Genomic DNA, 12,196 nt, shown 5'->3' with positions numbered 1-12,196 from the left:
CCGCCTCAGCCTCCCAAAGTGCTGGGATTACAGGCGTGAGCCACCGCGCCTGGCCCAAAAATGTTTTTTTTAAATATTTAAAGCAGATAATAGCCCCAGGGCAGCATAGGGTATAAGCTCATGTTTGTTTCAAATTGTTCTCATCTTCCTGATTCTATGCTGCTTTTATTTTCAAGAAAGAAAAACAGCCCCCTTACCTCACCTTCTGCTTCCTTCCTATCACATTTCTGCAAAGTACCTCTAACTTGGTGATTATAATAGACAAATTAACTTACCATTTATTTCATGCCTGGGACTGTTCTAAGCACTTTAAATGTTATCTGACTTTCAAGTAAGGACACTGAGGCTGAATGAGGTTGAATAATTGCAGAAGGTCCTAAAACTAGCAAAGGATTAAGACAGGATTTAAAACCACATCTAAATCAAAAACCTGTGTTCCTACCTACCTACTATGCTAGGGGGAGATGTGGGATAGTTTTGTAGAAACGATCATGGGGAAGAAATCATTCTAACCTTAGGATTTCAGCTCCATACAAGAAGAAATGCTCAGCAAATGGTTCACAGCAGCAGCACTTGCAGGTTAAATATGAATCACAGATGACATTTCTAGTCTGTGGATATGAAAATTCAGTGATTGTAATAAAGATAGCTTTATGAACTTTAACTGTACTTGCAGGCAGTTGAACATCCTTAAGACTAGGCAGGTTTTGCCAAAAGCTGTACTGTGGTTCCTTATGGAAGTCTAAGAGTTAAAAAAAGAACAAAGTTACTAGTCAAAGAGTAAACATACGTGTTCTAAAAGTTGTGAGATAAATTTAAATAAAAATAGAAGAAAAAAGAGGTATAAGTTTCTAGGCGGTGTTTTAGAAATATATAGAAAAAAAGATCTTAACACATAAACCAGAGTTCTCCAAAGAGGGTAGGATATTTAGCACTGCTGGAATACGGTATGATTTTATAAGATAGCTGAATAAATATGTTCTCTATTATGATAGCTCTATCTTTACTATAATGTGTATTCAGAGAAATACTACATATATGTGTATACATACATATACATACATACATATATGTCACATTAGATCAATGAATTCAGGACTGTAACCCTCAACATAAGGTTCAATAAAAATATGATTTTATTTATGAAAAAATTATTTAAAATTATGTAAATAGAAGTAGAGCAATATGATGATATGCCAAAAATTGTGAAGATTATATTTAAATAATTGATACTAGTAAAACTTTGAAACTTGGTTCACCATAATACTCATTCCTAAATTAGTGAAAGTGTTAGTTTAAAAAAAGGAAGATCCTATTAGATTTATTAAAACAAAATTTGACTTGTACAAATTTTCAAGTAGATTTTGTAAGTAAAGTAAGCAGACCCTTGAGATATTCCGAAGATCAAGGCCACAGCATTCTCATCAACTCTGAATCAGATCTCAGAGAGCCAGAATCAAGTACCTGGTATGCTGTTTGTAGCCTAACACTAGAGATCCTTTTTTTAAATAAAAAGTCTGATGTAATATTTTGTTCTTTCACAAAAAATGAAGAGTAGATCCTAGGAGAAAAATATGGCAATTAGATCTTAAACAAGCGTGTGTTAGAAGGAAGTTGAAACCTAACCCGAAGGCAACTTTGCCGTGTTAGGAGTCAGGGCTGTGTTTTCAGACGGCTAAGGCCCTTTGACATTGCCATCTACTTTCTTTCATGCAGGCCTGAATTGTCCTACCACTGAAGACACAGCATGAGGTAGCTGACCCATCCCTGAGACTGCCGTGCCGGCTGATGTCGACATCGCTGGCCTTGCTGCACGGATTCCACGCTGTTTCTACTGTTTACCCTCTAGTTCCTGTAGCTTTGAATCAATAACTTCTTTTTTGTACTGAAGCTTCTCTAACATGGACAAGGTTAAAAAGAGAAAGTGTACTTTTTCAGACTCTAAAAGTGCTATTGTTCACCCCATTGAACATTGATCTGAGATTGTCGCTGTATATGATAGAATGTGGAGAAACTGGAAAAAAAATCTGACAAAACGTTACAAGAGTCGCAAAAACCAGGAATGCAGAGCACTAGATTATCCTCTGTTGACTCCAGCATGATCAGCTCAGAAGTTGTCTTGTGTCAATGCAGCAGAGCCTCCAGCGACCCTGAAGGAAGGCAGATACGATGTGACAATTAAGTCCTGCTTGGGTTGCTGTTTTCATGATACTAACAGAAGATTTCACCCTGACTTAATTTCTTTAACCTTTTTAAAATCAAATCCCAGGTAGCTATAGCAATTCCAAACTGCAGCTAATTGAATTTGAAGATAATACAAATAATCTTCTACAAGCTGTTGCAGTCCTGAGAGCAATAGTTTCCTACCAAGCACAGTGGACTGTTTAAAACAGCCTAGTAAGCCTTTGATTAGCAGTCTGGAATCTCTTGTAGGTGCTCTACAGCTCTCGATACAAAATATCACCTACCCAGTGCAATGTGTTTGGAATCTAGCATTAGACTACTTGAGGCAGAAGTCATACTCTAAGGAAACACATTCAAAACTTGATTCCACGTTTTTATGACATGGTGAAGATGTTTCTCTAATCTTTAATTAGTTATATTCCTCTTGATTCAATCACTTTTTGACATACCGATTGGATCAGGGTCAGTCAGGAAGCGTGAGGCAGCAGCTGCCATACCTGTTTCTTAGGAGTCACCAATAAGAGGAGATACATGCTGCTGCTCACAGGAATAAATACCAAGAAATGACATCAGAGGTTCATCTTCCTTAGGAAACTACATGAAGATGGAAGGCACTGTTTTTAAAGTGGCGGGGTGGCAGGGGGATCTATGGAGACACAATGTCATTAAAAACCTAGTGGGATTAGAAAAAGAGGTACATTATGTAATCAAAATGTAAATAAATTCAAAATACATCCTCTGATTAAAATGGTTCAGACCATGTCTTGTTTCTTTCCTAATAATGTCTTGCAAAATATAAGGCTTTACATTTTGAAAATTTTTAATCTGAAGCCAGGCTACTTAGAATCCTGGCTTTGTCACTTAGTAGTAGTTAAACTTAGGCAATTGAATTCAGGATACCTGAGTTTCTTCTGTAAACCAGGGGGAAAAACTATAGGACCCTCACAGAATTGATGGAAAGGTTAAATAAGTTAATGTATGTAGAAGACTAGAACAGTATCTGGCCTACCATGGAAAAACTGTAGTAAACCTGTAATCCCAGCGCTTTGTGAGGCTGAGGTTGGCAGATCACTTGAGGACAGAAATTTGAGATCACCCTGGAGAACATGGCAAAACCCTGTCTCTACTAAAAATACAAAAAGTTAGCTGGGTGTGATGGTACACTCCTGTAATCCCAGCTATTTGGGAGGCTAAGGCATGAGAATTGTTTGAACCCAGGAGGTAGAGCTTGCAGTGAGCCAAGATTTTGCCACTGCACTCTAACCTGGGCGTGTAACAGAATAAGATTTCATCTCAAAATGGAAGAAAAAGAAAGGGAGAGAGAGAGAGGAAGAAAGGAAGGAAGGGAGGGAGGAAGAAAGGGAGAGAGAGAAAAAGAAAAAAGAGAAAAAGAAAGAAAATGAAGAAAGAAAAAGAATGAAGAAAGGAAAAGAAGAAAGAAAGGAAGAAAGAGAAAGACGCTGTAATAGTAACAGATTGGCAGTAATAGATGCTGTTGCTATTACTATTAGGTTGGTGCAAAAGTAATTGTGGTTTTTGCCATTTCTTTTAAATGGCACCAACCTAATATTGACATGTTTATCATAGTCATCATGGTTATTGTCATTGTGTCGTGGTCACCATCATCATCATTATCACAAGTCATCTTTTCGAATTTCCACAGAAAACCATAAAGAGTCATAGCCAGTGTGTCCCATTTTATATATATATATATATATATATATATATTTTACATATATGTTTGTGTATATATATGTATATTTTTATATATATATGTATGTTTTTATATATATGTGTATATATATATGTAATTAAGGTCTTTATGGTACAAAGTATATATATAGGTAATTAAGGTCTTTATGGTACAAAGACCTAAGACTTTCCAAGTTAGAGCAGGGTCAAGACTAGATTCTGGGCACTTCACCAGCAGTCAGAACTTGCTACAGAACAGACTTCAACACCATTCAATGCTGCTTTTCGAATATCCTTGTATCGTTTTCTGTAGTCATTGGTTGTAAACTTCACATCCCTTCCATTTTCTCCTCCCCTTCTCCTGAAGTCTTTAGGGGATTTCTATTGTTGCAAGAAGATGCAACCTATAATTTCCCCTGACCCCTAGATGCTACTCACTATTCATTTTACTTACCACTTTTGTATTGCAAAGAAGTTTATACACATTATCTCCACATTCACTGTCTAATTCTGTTAAATATTTTCCTTTTCTAGGTGAACTGATTGGCTGATCTTCTTGCCATAACTAGCCCCTCCCATTTTCTGTGAAGGCTCATTTGCACTCTCCCCTTCCCCACTCTCTCTCCCTCCCTCTCTTCCTTTCTTTCCCCGTCAATCCCTTTCTCTCTCACTACTATGGCTCCCTCTCCTTTTACTCTATTTTTTTAAATCATTGTCAAATTATCTGTCATTCTTTCTATTTCAAACCAGAAAAGATCTTCCCTTTGTTGTCAAATCTTGCTGTTTCTTAAGGAAACTCAGCTAACAAGTGGCTACAGAAATTCAAGCTCAGATACTCTGCCCCTGAGTCTGTGCTTAGAACTATAAGCATGTACTGTATTCGTATCAATGTTTGGCCCTGAAATTCAACATTCTTCATGGTCAGACCCAAGGTATCTTTCCAAGTTTTCCTTCCACCAGGCCTATATCCCAGGAGTTGATTTACTCATTCTTCTGAAATAAGCTTTCTTTATCCTTTAGGATGCTTCCAACTGGCAGTAACTAAAAACAAACAAATAAATAAATAAATAAATATAAAAATAAAATGACAACAACAAAACTCAAGTGACTTAAACACTAAGAGGATTATTATCTTTCTTTTAAATTTATTTATTTAACTTTAGGTGCATACTATATCTGGCATTTCTCCCCATGTTATCCCTCCCCTCCCTCTCTTCCCTCCCCACCTCCCACTGTGTCTCCCCTACCCCCCTGCAACTGCCCCCAGTATGTGATGCTCCTCTCCCTGAGTCCACATGTTCTCATTGTTCAACACCCACCTATGAGTGAGAACATGTGGTGTTTGGTTTTCTGTTCTTGTGTCAGTTTGCTGAAAATGATGATTTCCAGATTCATCCAAGTCCCTACAAAGGACACGAACTCATCATTTTTTATGGCTGCATAGTATTCCATGGTGTATATGTACCACATTTTCCCTGTCCAGTCTATCATTGATGGGCATTTGGGTTGGTAGCAGGTCTTTGCTATTGTATACAGGGCTGCAATGAACATACATGTGCAGGTGTCTTTATACTAGAATGATTTATAGTTCTTTGGGTATATGCCCAGTAATGGGATTGCTGGGTCAAATGGAATTCTATTTCTAGATCCTTGAGAAATCACCACATTATCTTTTTATTATAACAAGCCCAGGGGTAAGAGAGTTCTGGAGATATTTAAGTATTTAACATCAACACTTAACATCAAACATAGATCTCAGATTCCTTCCATCTTTTTGCTCTGCTATGTTCAACATAATTTCACGTGAGCTCCTTTCTTGGTTGTAAGATGGTGCCATGGTTCCAGGAAGTACTCACAGACATGACAACATCCAGTAAGGAAAACAAGAAAAAAACCGTAGCTCCTCTGTGCATCATGCTTTTGAATGAAGAGTTTTTTTCCCATACTCCTACCTGACCTTCCCCAGCAGACTTCCCTTGACGTCTCATTGGTCAGAGCTATATCACCATCATCAGGCAATTTACAAACAAAAAGAAGCATGGATTTGGGCAAATTCATCAGCTTCCAAAGCTTTTGAGATATGACCTCAGTGAAAAATTGTATACCCTAACTCAGTATACACATAAATATATTTTAGATGCATACATAAACTACAAATGAAAGTTTCTGAAAATAGAATATGGAATCTTTCTGTGCAGTGTATTCAGACATGTTCCATTCTGTTCTCTATACTACTTAATTAATTTAAAAAATTCTGATTCCAACCACTAAATTGATTTTAGAATTCATTAATAGACTTCTGTCTCCACTAAAAAAAAAAAAAAAAAAAAAAAAAAAAAAACCACTGGTTTAGAAATACCATTTGACCCAGCAATCCCATTACTCGGTATATACCCAAAGGATTATAAATCATTCTACTATAAAGATAGGCACACATGTATGTTTATTGCAGCACTATTTACAATAGCAAAGACTTGGAACCAACCCAAATTCCCATCAATGATAAACTGGATAAAGAAAATGTGTCACATATACACCATGGAATACCATGCAGCCATAAAAAAGAATAAGTTCATGTCCTTTGCTGCAACATGGATGAAGCTGGAAACCATCATTCTCAGCAAACTAACACAGGAACAGAAAACCAAGCACCACATGTTCTCACTCATATGTGGGAGTTGAACAATGAGAACACATAAACACAGGGAGGGGAACATCATACACTGGGTCCCATCGGGGGTGGGGGCAAGGGGAGGGAGAGCATTAGGACAAATATCTAATGCATGTGGGGCTTAAAACGTAGATGAAAGGTTAACAGGTGCAGCAAACCACCATGGCACATGTATACCTGTGAAACAAACCTGGACATTCTGGACATATATCCCAGAACTTAAAGTAAAATTAAAAAAACTTTTAGAAACTGTTTTATACTAATCGGAATTTACCCAAGTCATTTTGGACTCAAGAATACCATCAGGGTCAGTGTGGTAGAAGGGGAATTGACAGTTTTGAAGACAATCAATACTTCACCAGTTTTGGGTGTCTTAAATTATATATTTATCCTTTACCAACATCTATGACACCTTTCACTCAATACTCATTTGCTAAAATTGAGATGTTTCAAACCTGGGCTGTTTTGATTTATTGCTTAAAAAGCTGGAGTTTTTATAATTTCAAAAAATAAAACTGATGTTCTTCAGTAGCTTGTAAGTCACAGAAAATAAATCAAACAGTTTTTAAAATTCAAGATCTAGTTTCTTTTGATGATATTAGTAGGGTAAAAGGTCATGGGAGTTCAATTAATTTACTTTAAAATTCTCCTTTTAAATAATGTCCAAAGAATAAATCATCAAAGATTAATCAGAAAGACTGAGTCTCTCCCCCTTACTTAGAATGTCTAAGGATCTGGGAGCAGCTGGCCCCATCTCTGTTCTCTCTTTTTCTGATTCATCTTGTGGGTGACCCCAGGGAGAGGTCACTCTGTGGCCCTAAATCACATGAGCCTGCACATGGAGCCTGCCATTTTCTCTCTGCAATTACCCCACTCCTGAGAACCTTGCTGTGCTAAGGGAAAGGTTTTAAAGAGCCTGGGCTTTGTATCCCTAGGCCTGCTTTATATCCTGCTGAGCCTGGCTCTTCCCAGAACTATGGTCATTTGTATTTTTACAGTAATACACTGGTGTATTCAATATGCCCTAGCATCTGTTAGGTACAAAGCACTGTGCATGGCTGCAGGGAACCCTGTGTGAATAAGCCATAGTTCCTATTCTTAAGCAGCTTGGAGTCTAACAGGAGATAAGCCTGCAAACAGCTGCATAAAATATAATTTAATCATGGAGATTTCAAAGAAGGGATGCTGAGTAGCATTTGTAGAGTACCTACTGGTGCCAGGTACTGAGCTAGGCTATTTATGCAAACTACATCATCAAAAAGCCGTAATCAGTTTACAGTATTATTATCTCCATTCTGCAGATGTGGAAACTAAGGCTAGTTATTCTTCCAGTGAGACATTGCTAGCAAGCAGCAGAGCCGAAGTGCAAAATGATATCCCATAGACTCCAAAGTTGTTTTATGTGTGTGTGCTTGTGTGTGTTGTGTGTGTGTGTGTGTTTCATTTTTTCTGCATCTTTAAGCATAAAAGAATTTTATCTGCCTGAATTTTATCTGTTTGAACTAGGCCTTTGAAATATAAAGGATGTATTTTCCTTGGTGATGGTCATGGAGCCCCAGCAGGGTCCTGCCCAGCAGGGCAGAGGCAGCTCTTCCATGATACGTGCAGGCAGGAAGGGCAGGCTGGGTTCAGAGGGTACTTGACCAGATAGTTTGGTTGCTGTGTGAAGTCTGCTTGGGAGAGTGAGAACAAAAGCAAATCTGCAAGAAGAGGCGGGGTTTTGAAAAAACTAAATTCCAATTTCCTCATCTTTTATAATTCATTAGAAGTTTCCAGGGGAAGGAAGCCCCTCTGCAGCTTACCTAGTAGATTGAGTCAGATGGGCAGATATTGTGTGAACAGAGGTGACCTTCTCAGAATGGGAACCAGGTGTTCTATTCTTTAGTTACTCTCATTATGAAACTCAGTTCTTTACAACCTGCAGTTTATATCCAAAGAATATATGAAAGACAAAAGAGAGAGAGAGAGGGTATTCTGCTCTCTCTTGGCAAGTTCCTTAAAGGATGGGTCAGGGTAAGTTGCTGGACAGTGGGCAGAGGAGACAGGTACTAGCTGAGTGAAGCTCAGGGCAAGCTTGACTCTTCCACTGTCCCATCCTCCAGATGAATGACCTAAATAGAATGACCTTTAGTTGGGTCAGATATGACCCCTTCTCCTGTTAGGTAGGAATGGCATGCTGGGGGACAGAAAATATTTAAGAGCAGACAGACAAAAGGAGTAATATGCCAATGTCCTAAAATATTTGCAATGAGACCCCACGGTAAATAATCCCAATAATCCCGTAGCTATACCACCACATCTCCAAGCCACACTTGTTACACAACAATCTGATATTTCACCTTACACTGATGAAGACAGCAGCCTAAATGTCTAACTCGCAGGTTAGGAGAGGACAAGGTGAGTAAGACCGGTATGGCAATTAAGCAGCACTGTCCACCACAGCTGCAAGTTATTAATATACGGATTAATTCCAAATGGGAAGAGACCAAATTTTGTGGCAGAACAGTTCTGCAAGATTAGTTTGCTTGGCTTTACAGTCAGATAAAAGTTAGCTCTTGCAGACAGTAGTCACAGCCTGAGCAAAGTGAAGCCAAAAGTGTGGGGGTGGGAGAGGAGAAGGGACAGAAAGAGGGGAAGCAAGATGTAGGGAGGAAGTTATTCTTTAAAGATTCACCTGTTTCTGTATCAGTGAAAACTTTGAATTAGTAATGATGGCAGCTTCATACATGGTAGTGGTAGTAGCAGTAGTAGGAATAACAGTGACATTCAGCAGGAAGTTGTCAGTGATGATTATTGTTAACAATTGATGACATCTTTCATTGGCTTTTATATGCCCGTCACAATGCAGTAGGAGGGTGGACTGGCCACATTTAAATTAGCAAAGACTAGTTGAAAAATACCAGAGTTTCTTGCTAGTGTTATCCAATAATTAGTGGAAATGTGTTAGATATGACTTGAGATGAGTGTGCATGAAGTCTGTGACTCTGATATCGTGAATGGACAACTTTCCAGGTGTACCATACTGAGAATTGGGTTTATTCCTGCAGTGGTGTCCTTTTGAGAAACAGTTGAATTTGGAAGAGCATCAGGACAGTCAGTACACAGACCCTTCTGCTGCATCACCATGTGGCCAAGACTGCCACATACTTAGCTGCAGAGAAGTAAAAATCAATTTCGCGTTGGGATAACTAGCTAGCCATGTACAGAAAACAGAAACTGGACCCCTTCCTGACACCTTACACTAAAATTAACTCCAGATGGATTAAAGACTTAAACATAAGACCTAACACCACAAAAACCCTAGAAGAAAACCTAGGCACATAGGCATAGGCAAAGACTTCATGACAAAAATACCAAAAGCATTGGCAACAGAAGTCAAAATAGACAAATGGGATCTAATTAAACTCCAGAGCTTCTGTACAGCAAAAGAAATAATTATTAGAGTGAACTGGCAACCAACAGAAGGGAAAAATTTTCTGCAATCTACCCATCTGACAAAGGACTAATAACCAGAATCTACAAAGAACTAAAACAGATTTAAAAGAAAAAAAAACAAACAAACAAATCCATTCAAAAGTGGGCAAAGGACATGAACAGACACTTTTCAAAAGAAGACATTTATGCGGCCAGCAAACATATGAAAAAACGTTCATTATCACTGGTCATTAGAGAAATGCAAATCAAAACTACACTGAGATACCATCTCACACCAGTTAGAATGGCAATCATTAAAAAATCTGGAGACAACAGATGCTGGAGAGGATGTGGAGAAATAAGAACACTTTTACACTGTTGGCAGGAGTATAAATTAGTTCAACCATTGTGGAAGACAGTGTGGCGATTCCTCAAGGACCTAGTAATAGAAAACCCATTTGACCCAGCAATCCCCTTACTGGGTATATATCCAAATGATTATAAATTGTTCCATTATAAAGACACATGCACACATATGTTCATTGTGGCACTGTTTACAATAGCAAAGACCTGGAACCAATCCAAATGCCCATCAATGATAGACTGGACAAGGAAAATGTGGCACATATCCACCATGGAATACTATGTAGCCATAAAAAAACAATGAGTTCGTGTTCTTTGTAGGGACATGGATGAATCTGGAAAACATCATTTTCAGCAAACAGACACAAGAACAGAATATCAAACGCCACATGTTCTCACTCATAGGCGGGTGTCGAACAATGAGAACACATGGACACCGGGAGGGGAGCATCACACACTGGAGTCTGTTGGGGAGACTGGGGAGGGACAGCTGGGGGTAGGGAGGTTGGGGAGGGATAACATGGGGAGAAATGCCAGATATAGCTGACGGGAGGATGGAGACAGCAAACCACATTGCCATGTATGTACCTATGCAACAATCGTGCATGATCTGCACATGTACCCCAGAACCTAAAGTACAATAAAATATATATAATCAATTTCCACCTGCAGTGAGGAAAAACATCCATATTGTAACGGTCAAATGGAGTCTTCTATGGATCTTAAGACTAATGTACATTAACATTAACTATATGTAGTTAATGTTATGTACATATTTGCTAATGTTAGTACATATTTGCTGCCACATTTGTTCATAAAATATGAGATATTTTCATTTGTCACAAATTTATTTATATATGTATTTATTAATACTAAGAGGTTTTTATAAACCAAAAAAAAATCCAGTGTGAGAGGTTAAGTGCATAAGTAAGGGCAATGAATAGTTATCTCCTTTCCACCTTCTCATTTTTTACCTTCATGCTGAACATCTATACCAAACTTTGGGGAACAATACAACAGATAGTAATCTCTCTCTCCCTCTCTACCTGACCTCGTAACTGCATACGTACATAAACGCATTCTCAGATACAACAAGAAAGCTGATTTCTTGGAAAACCCATATTTCAACATTAATAATTTGAAGTGTTTCTGAAGTACAGCCAAAGAAATTAGTGGGATTGTTTTTGTTGTTGCTTTGTTTGGTTTTATTTCTGTAAAAGGAACTTTAATGGACATTAATTAAATATCTGATGAAACTCACTGCTCTTTAACTGTGAATCTAATAATGCTTTGATCAAGGCATCCAGTGAAACCCTGTCTCTCTGCTGCCATTAATGTAATTTACCACATCTTCACTGCCTGTCCTAGGCTATACTTGAGTGAATACACCCTGAAGCTATCATGGGGTGATTTTTTTGATATTGGTAAAAACTAAATGAGTTGAAACTTTTTTTTTTTGTAAGCTAAGCTCCCTTTACACCTAGCTGTGATGCCTTGCTTCTGAACTGTGGTTTCCAGGTAATGACTCCTACTAGAAGGACAGTAAAGGTGGAAATGAAGGGCACAACTTGAAGTGTTCAGGATGTTGAGTTTGGAAGAAATGCTGCTATGAATGAATTGATGATCCTACCTTACTTCGTTGGAGAGGAAACTTTAGTTCTAACTGTTTCAGAGATTTTGCCCAAGGGCCTCATTAATAGTAAATCCAGGGTTAAGAATCTAACTCTTTTGCTTTACAAATCAGAGTCCTGTCACTTATATCTCCATGATGCAGAAAAACAAACTAAAATTTGTCATTGTAAAATAATGAAACTCTCTCCTGAAAGTTATTTTGTACTAGACTTGCAATAGTGCAGATATGCTTTAATGTGT

General features: G+C 38.1%; 1 long non-coding RNA gene across 14 annotated transcripts in view; it reads right to left on the bottom strand.

The window, feature by feature from the left end:
* The window catches only part of LOC110567426 (uncharacterized), a 32,100-nt gene that overhangs the window by 16,417 nt on the left and 3,487 nt on the right, over window positions 1–12,196 (bottom strand). For 9 of the 14 annotated variants that reach the window (XR_010336635.1, XR_002477832.2, XR_010336641.1 and 6 more), the window contains one exon: window positions 514–4,917. This is a non-coding gene — a long non-coding RNA (uncharacterized LOC110567426). Of the gene's footprint in view, window positions 1–513; window positions 4,918–5,195; window positions 6,191–12,196 lie in introns of those variants that run through there. The other 5 variants (XR_010336636.1, XR_010336637.1, XR_010336642.1 and 2 more) reach the window with 5 other exon arrangements.

This window comes from Aotus nancymaae, unplaced genomic scaffold, assembly GCF_030222135.1.
Source record: "Aotus nancymaae isolate 86718 unplaced genomic scaffold, 86718_ANA_hifiasm-v0.15.2.pri h1tg000040l, whole genome shotgun sequence".
Taxonomy (NCBI): Eukaryota; Metazoa; Chordata; class Mammalia; order Primates; family Aotidae; genus Aotus; species Aotus nancymaae.
This window is presented reverse-complemented; position numbering and strand designations above follow the sequence as displayed.